The sequence below is a fragment of the Bacillus rossius genome, unplaced genomic scaffold (assembly GCF_032445375.1).
Source record: "Bacillus rossius redtenbacheri isolate Brsri unplaced genomic scaffold, Brsri_v3 Brsri_v3_scf35, whole genome shotgun sequence".
Lineage (NCBI taxonomy): Eukaryota > Metazoa > Arthropoda > Insecta > Phasmatodea > Bacillidae > Bacillus > Bacillus rossius.
Genome location: NW_026962535.1, coordinates 102501 through 108906, shown reverse-complemented (window position 1 = coordinate 108906; position 6406 = coordinate 102501).

The following is a 6406-nucleotide window of genomic DNA, read 5'->3' as shown; positions in this document are numbered from 1 at the left end:
ATTAGTAAATTATTCGAGAAATTACTACTTTCAAGACTACAATTTCATTCTGTAGTACACAATATTATCCCGGATACACAATTTGGTTTTCGCTCAGCACATTCTACAGTTCACGCACTCACAAAATTTACTACAGAAACCATGGCTGCCATGCAGAAAAAAGAATTCACAATAGCAGTATTCCTAGATGTCGCCAAAGCTTTCGACAAAGTCTGGATACCTGGTCTGATACAAAAATTAATTTCTTTCAATTTTCCTGATTGTTACATCAAATTACTAACCAGCTATTTTCAGGATAGGAAATTCTATGTTACCATTGACAAAGGCCATTCTTCCACTCGCTCCATCACTGCTGGAGTACCTCAAGGCTCTGCCATTTCTCCATTTCTATACAATATTTATACTGCTGACATACCAATTACTCATTCAAACATCCAAATGTATGCAGACGACACAGTTATCTTTACCCACGACAAAAGTTTACCGTATGCAATCCTACGCACACAACTTCAATTAAACGATCTCGAAATATGGTTCAATAAATGGAAAATTAAAACTAATCCCACTAAATCACAGGCTTTAAATTTTACCAACCGTCGGCTTAATCCAACACGAAATGTAACTTTAAATAACGAAATAATTCCCTATTCAGAAACTGCAACCTACTTAGGATTAACTATCGACAGAAAGCTAAGATGGAATACACATATAAATAAACTCAGGGGGTCGGCATTGGCTAAACTTCACCAACTTTACCCACTACTTAAAAGCAGTAATTTGCCTCGTCACCTAAAAATACTAATTTATGTTTCTACTGTCCGCTCAGCATTCATGTACGGTAACGAAGTCTGGGGTAATGTATCCACCTATTATAAAAATATTCTCCAAGTCATACAAAATAAATACCTCCGCATAATTGGGAACGCCCCTCCCAGAACAAGGACAGTAGAATTGCACGAACGACTAAAAATTCCCTTAATTAAAAACTACCTTGTTTTTCGCAACAATAAATTTTTTCATAAACTCCCACTTCACAACAACCCGGTTATTAAACGCATAGGCGATTATAATCCAGACATAAATAGACGTCTAAAACGCCCTAACATGGCCGTAGATCTACAATAATTAAGTAAAAAATGAGTACAGACGCGGCCGCTCTCGCGCCGCGTGTCTCTTTGCGCCACAGCTCACAAGTAAATACTATTCTCGGTCCCGGACCGTCAAGAGAATTCCCGGCCAGAGCCGATCCAGCCAACCAGAGCGAAGCACCGACTTCGCTCCCGCACAGCTCGATTTATTTATACAAAAATTCAAACTCACACATAAAGTCAAGACTAAACCACATTCAGGCAGAAAATAAATAAATAATATTCCTAATAATTACTAAATGAATTACATTAAATCTAACATACCCTCAAAATCAGGCTGTGTATTGGCTAGAGCCAATATCCAAACCTAACAACTCGAAGCACCGCCTTCGTTTATCCAACCAGACTTCATGCAGCACCTTCCTGGAGTTAGGGCCGCGCTTCTGCGGCCGATTAGCGTAACTTAGGCACTTAATGCACCCATTTTTTTTTGGCTTAACTATAAATTTTCAGACAATTCTGATCATTAAGACCCACTATATTCAAAATTTATTTAATTAACTAGACAGGGAACGAGGCAGGTGGGGGACGCCTGCCTACACTCTCTCCCTTAGTGGGCAGGGAGGGGGGGTGAATCAAAAGGGTACCAAGGAGAGGAGTGGCAACACTCCTCTCCTTCGAGATGACGGCTGGGTTTGCGCTGCAGGCTCAGAAAGACAATTGACAGACGAGAGGAGGAGGGGGCCTTTCCCTCTCTCACCCTCACGCCACTGTATGATGCCAAAAAGGGAGGACAAGAGCCCCTCAAAAGGCTTGTACCTCCCCCGCGCTGAGGGGCTTCGCCCCAGTGATGAAAAGCGGCGGCGGCCGAGCAGCGGAGATTCATCGCGACCTCGGAGCTGTTCGGATCGTCGGAGTGCGGCCCTGCCTCCTTCTTCGCTTCGCACCGCTTCGATAGCTCGTGGACACGAGGGTGGCAGCCGACCTGCGAGTTAATTTTTAACAACTCGACAGGTCATCTCGAGCCTAGCCCGCTCGGGTCAGCGGCGAGCCCCCTCACAGCGATTAGGGATACGTTTTTGACAGACCACACGCTCTTAAAGCAACAGACAGGCATTCCAGCAACCTCCCCCCCCTCCTACACCCGCGCCCTGGGGCCGGCTGGGGAAGGGGCCAGTGGCATGCAGGAACAGGACATCCCGTCCCTGTCAATTCCGGACAACCTTCCGCCTGGCGCAGCCCTAATTTCCTACGAGGGAGGTACTTTTCAGGTACAGGTACCTGACCACACCATATCAGACACCGCACCCCCCCAGGAACCCACGAACATGGACACGACCACCTCTGTCCCTCCTACCGACTCCGCGCCGCTCATGGTCCCCGCGAGCGACATGGCGAAATTCAGGGCCTGGCTGCACTTCCAGGAAAAAGAAAAGAATGCAGCAGAGCAGCGAGAGGAGGAACAGGAGCGACAAGCTGAATGGACCATGCAGCGGAAACGGCAGCGAACAACAGCGCCAGCAGTCAGGCCACCTGAAATCGCGGTTACAAATCGCTTCGCCACGCTCGCGGAGGCAGACGCATCCCGACCCACGGCAGGGCCCTCCAGCGCCCCCTCTCCACCCGCTCCAGCTCCGGCCAATCAGGGCGCAGCCGCCCCCTCCACCCGCACCCCGCGTGCCTCAGGACCGCGCAAACACGCGCTCAGGCTGGTCGTTCCAGACCAGTCTCTCTACAGCCAGCTAGTGGCTCGCATGCGATCTCTCGCCCCAGGGGCCGCGCAGATTTCTCTCGTGCGCGAGGGCCTGCAGATCGCGTGCGAACACTTGCAGGCATACCAATCTCTCAAAAAATACCTTGATTCAGTGCCAGTCCCGTACTACACTTTCTGTACAGCCTCTGAGTTGCCTCAGAAAGTTGTTGTCCGCATGCCGCGCGCCACGCCAACGGAATCAATCCGAGAAGACTTGGAGGCACGTGGGTACACCATCTTGGACGTCTACCAATTCCACAAAAAATGCGCGGACCCTGCCGATCCCACCAACACCTGGGAGGAGCCACTACCGCTCTTTAGCGTCACGGCCGCTAAGAATGACACCCTCCCTCGCCTCACGTCACTCACAACTATCAACATGACCCGTGTTGAAGTGACACAATACCGCAAACGTGTCGGAGACGTTGCGCAGTGTCAGAACTGTTGGAAGTTTTTGCACACTCGCAACTTCTGCCGACTCGCCACCAAATGCAAGCACTGCGCCGGGCCCCACACATACGCCGCCTGTCCCAACCTCAACAAAAATCCCAACTGTGCGAACTGCAAGGGAAATGGCGTGCACGAGGGGAACTCCAAACTTTGCCCCGAATACCTGAAGTATGTGCAATTCCGTCAGGATCAGGCGTCTTCGCGCGCAGAACTCGCGCAGCCTCTTGCGACACAGCCAACACCAGCTCACTACCCACTGCTACCACCCCCCGCACCCACGAGGCCAGTGGTGCCAACTTTCTCGTTCGCACAGGCGGCGAACAACAACGCACAACGCATCATCGTACCGCAACACACACCAGCTCCCACCCCCCCTCCTCCCCCCACCCCCTCCCAACACCCACCCCCCCTCTCCCAAGCTCCTACCGCAACTCCAAGCTCCCTCGGCGACTGTGCTGGCATCCAATCCGCCATGTCCGACCTCCGGGACCTGATGAATTTCCTGCGCGATGCCAACTTCGCCGCATTCATGGCACACATGAAGCCCTACATGCTCCTTGCCAACACAGCCACCGATCCCTCAATGAAGACCCTCCTGCTGGTGCAGGCCCTGACAACCTTCTCCGGGGCCGTTTAATGGGTACACATCCTCCTGCCCCGAACCCAGGTACCCTTTCCATCCTGTACTGGAATGCTAATGGGATAACCACACAACTCTACGAACTTGAGAGAGTTCTGGAGGAGTACGGAGTGGAAGTGGCCTTAATTAACGAAACATTTTTAAAACCTACAAAACGTTGCACTATTAAAAATTACATAACTTACCGCACAGACAGAGTAACTGCCGGAGGAGGAACTCTAATTTTAGTCCATAACCGACTTCAACACCACATAAATAAACCTTCAGAAACCAGCCACATAGAAAATACGTCTATAAATATTCGCACAAATACCGGCCACATAACTTTAGTCGCAGCCTACTGCTCGCCAAATAAACCTCTGCTAAATACAGACCTCAACGAAATAATAAACCAACCGCACCCATTCATTATAGCTGGTGATCTAAATGCAAAACATAAACAGTGGAACAGTAGATATAACAATCGCAAAGGGGCAGTGTTAAGCGAACACTCACTACAAAATAAATATTTAATCCATGCGCCGATCACTCCCACGCATTACCATGCTAATATCAGCCATCAGCCAGACGTTTTAGATATAATTCTCACTAATATTCCTAATATAAATATTCAACTAAAAGTTCTGCCAGAACTTGATTCTGACCATTTGCCTGTACACTGTGTTATTGAAACACATGTTCTAACACATCCAAACCCAGTACTTTGTCGAACCCCGGTCATCAACTGGGAGACATTTAAAATTGAATTAGAGGAAATATTTGAAAATAATAATATAATAATAACTTCTAAAGAACAAATAGACCCCGCGGCCGAAATAATTCAAAATACATTTTTAAACATAGTCAAAAAGCACACCACGTTTTTAAATAGGCGCGAATTTTTAAAACATGCATTTCCGGATGCCGACCTCCTCCTAATAAATAAAAGACAAGCACGCCATAAATACCAAAAATTCCGCACACTTGAAAATAAAAATAAATACTACGCACTTAAAAATCAACTTAGGCACGAACTTCTCAAATTAAAAATACATAACTGGGAACACTTTGTAGCTGATCTCTCTGATAGCATGAATAAATTCTGGAAAATAGCTAAAGTATTAAGAAACACGACTAAAAATACAAACTCTAACCCGGTTCAATCCCCGACAGGTACACTTCTCTACGAACCATCTGATAAAGCTAACGCAATTGCCGATTGCTACGAACAGCAATTTACACCGAATAACGACATCGGAGACCCGATTTTTACGCAGGAGCTCTTAGAAAATATAAATAATTTCAATCACTCCCCTCCCACTTCCATTCCCGATCCAGTCACTCTCCCGGAAGTAATCAGCATTATCAAACACGTAAAACTAAATAAAGCCCCGGGTGAGGATAAAATTACTTATCAACTTCTTAAAAATCTGCCATTTAATGCTCTATCCGCCATAACAGATCTTTTCAATGCCATACTCACGTTTCAACACTTCCCCAGCTCCTGGAAGACTGCTAAAATTATTACTATACCAAAACCAGGTAAAAATCCTAAAATGCCTGAAAACAGACGCCCTATTTCACTGCTCAGCTCCCTTAGTAAAATCTTTGAAAAACTGTTTTTAACCAGGCTCCAAACTCATGCGGCAGTGCACAAAATTATCCCGGACACACAATTTGGTTTCCGCTCAGCTCACTCCACAGTTCATGCACTTACTAAATTTACTACAGAAACCATGGCTGCCATGCAGAAAAAAGAATTCACCATCGCAGTATTTTTAGATGTTGCCAAAGCATTTGACAAGGTCTGGATCCCGGGGCTCCTACAAAAGTTAATATCATTTAATTTCCCGGACTGCTACATCCATTTACTAAGCAGCTACTTTCAAAATAGAAAATTTTACGTATCAATAGACAAAGGTCAGTCTACTATCCGGCCAATCACCGCAGGTGTACCGCAGGGCTCGGCAATTTCGCCATTCCTGTACAATATATATACTGCAGACATCCCAGTTACTCACTCCACCATTCAAATGTACGCCGATGACACAGTAATTTTCACACACGACCCTAACCTTCCCTACGCTGTTCTCCGCACTCAACTACAATTAAATGATTTAGAACTCTGGTTCACTAAATGGAAAATTAAAACTAACCCAGCCAAGTCGCAAGCTCTAAATCTCACCTCTCGCAGACTAAAACCCTCTAAAAACGTAACTCTAAATAATGTAATAATTCCTTATACTGAAACTGCCACGTATTTAGGTTTAACTATAGACAATAAGCTTCGTTGGACCACACACATTCACAAAGTGCGGGGGGCAGCGATGGCCAAACTATCCCTACTGTACCCTCTCCTCAAGAGTAATAAACTACCCCGCCACTTAAAATTACTCCTTTACGTGTCTATTGTCCGTTCCGCGTTTATGTACGGTAACGAAGTCTGGGGCAATGTTACCAACTACCAAAAACAAATTTTGCAGGTAATTCAAAATA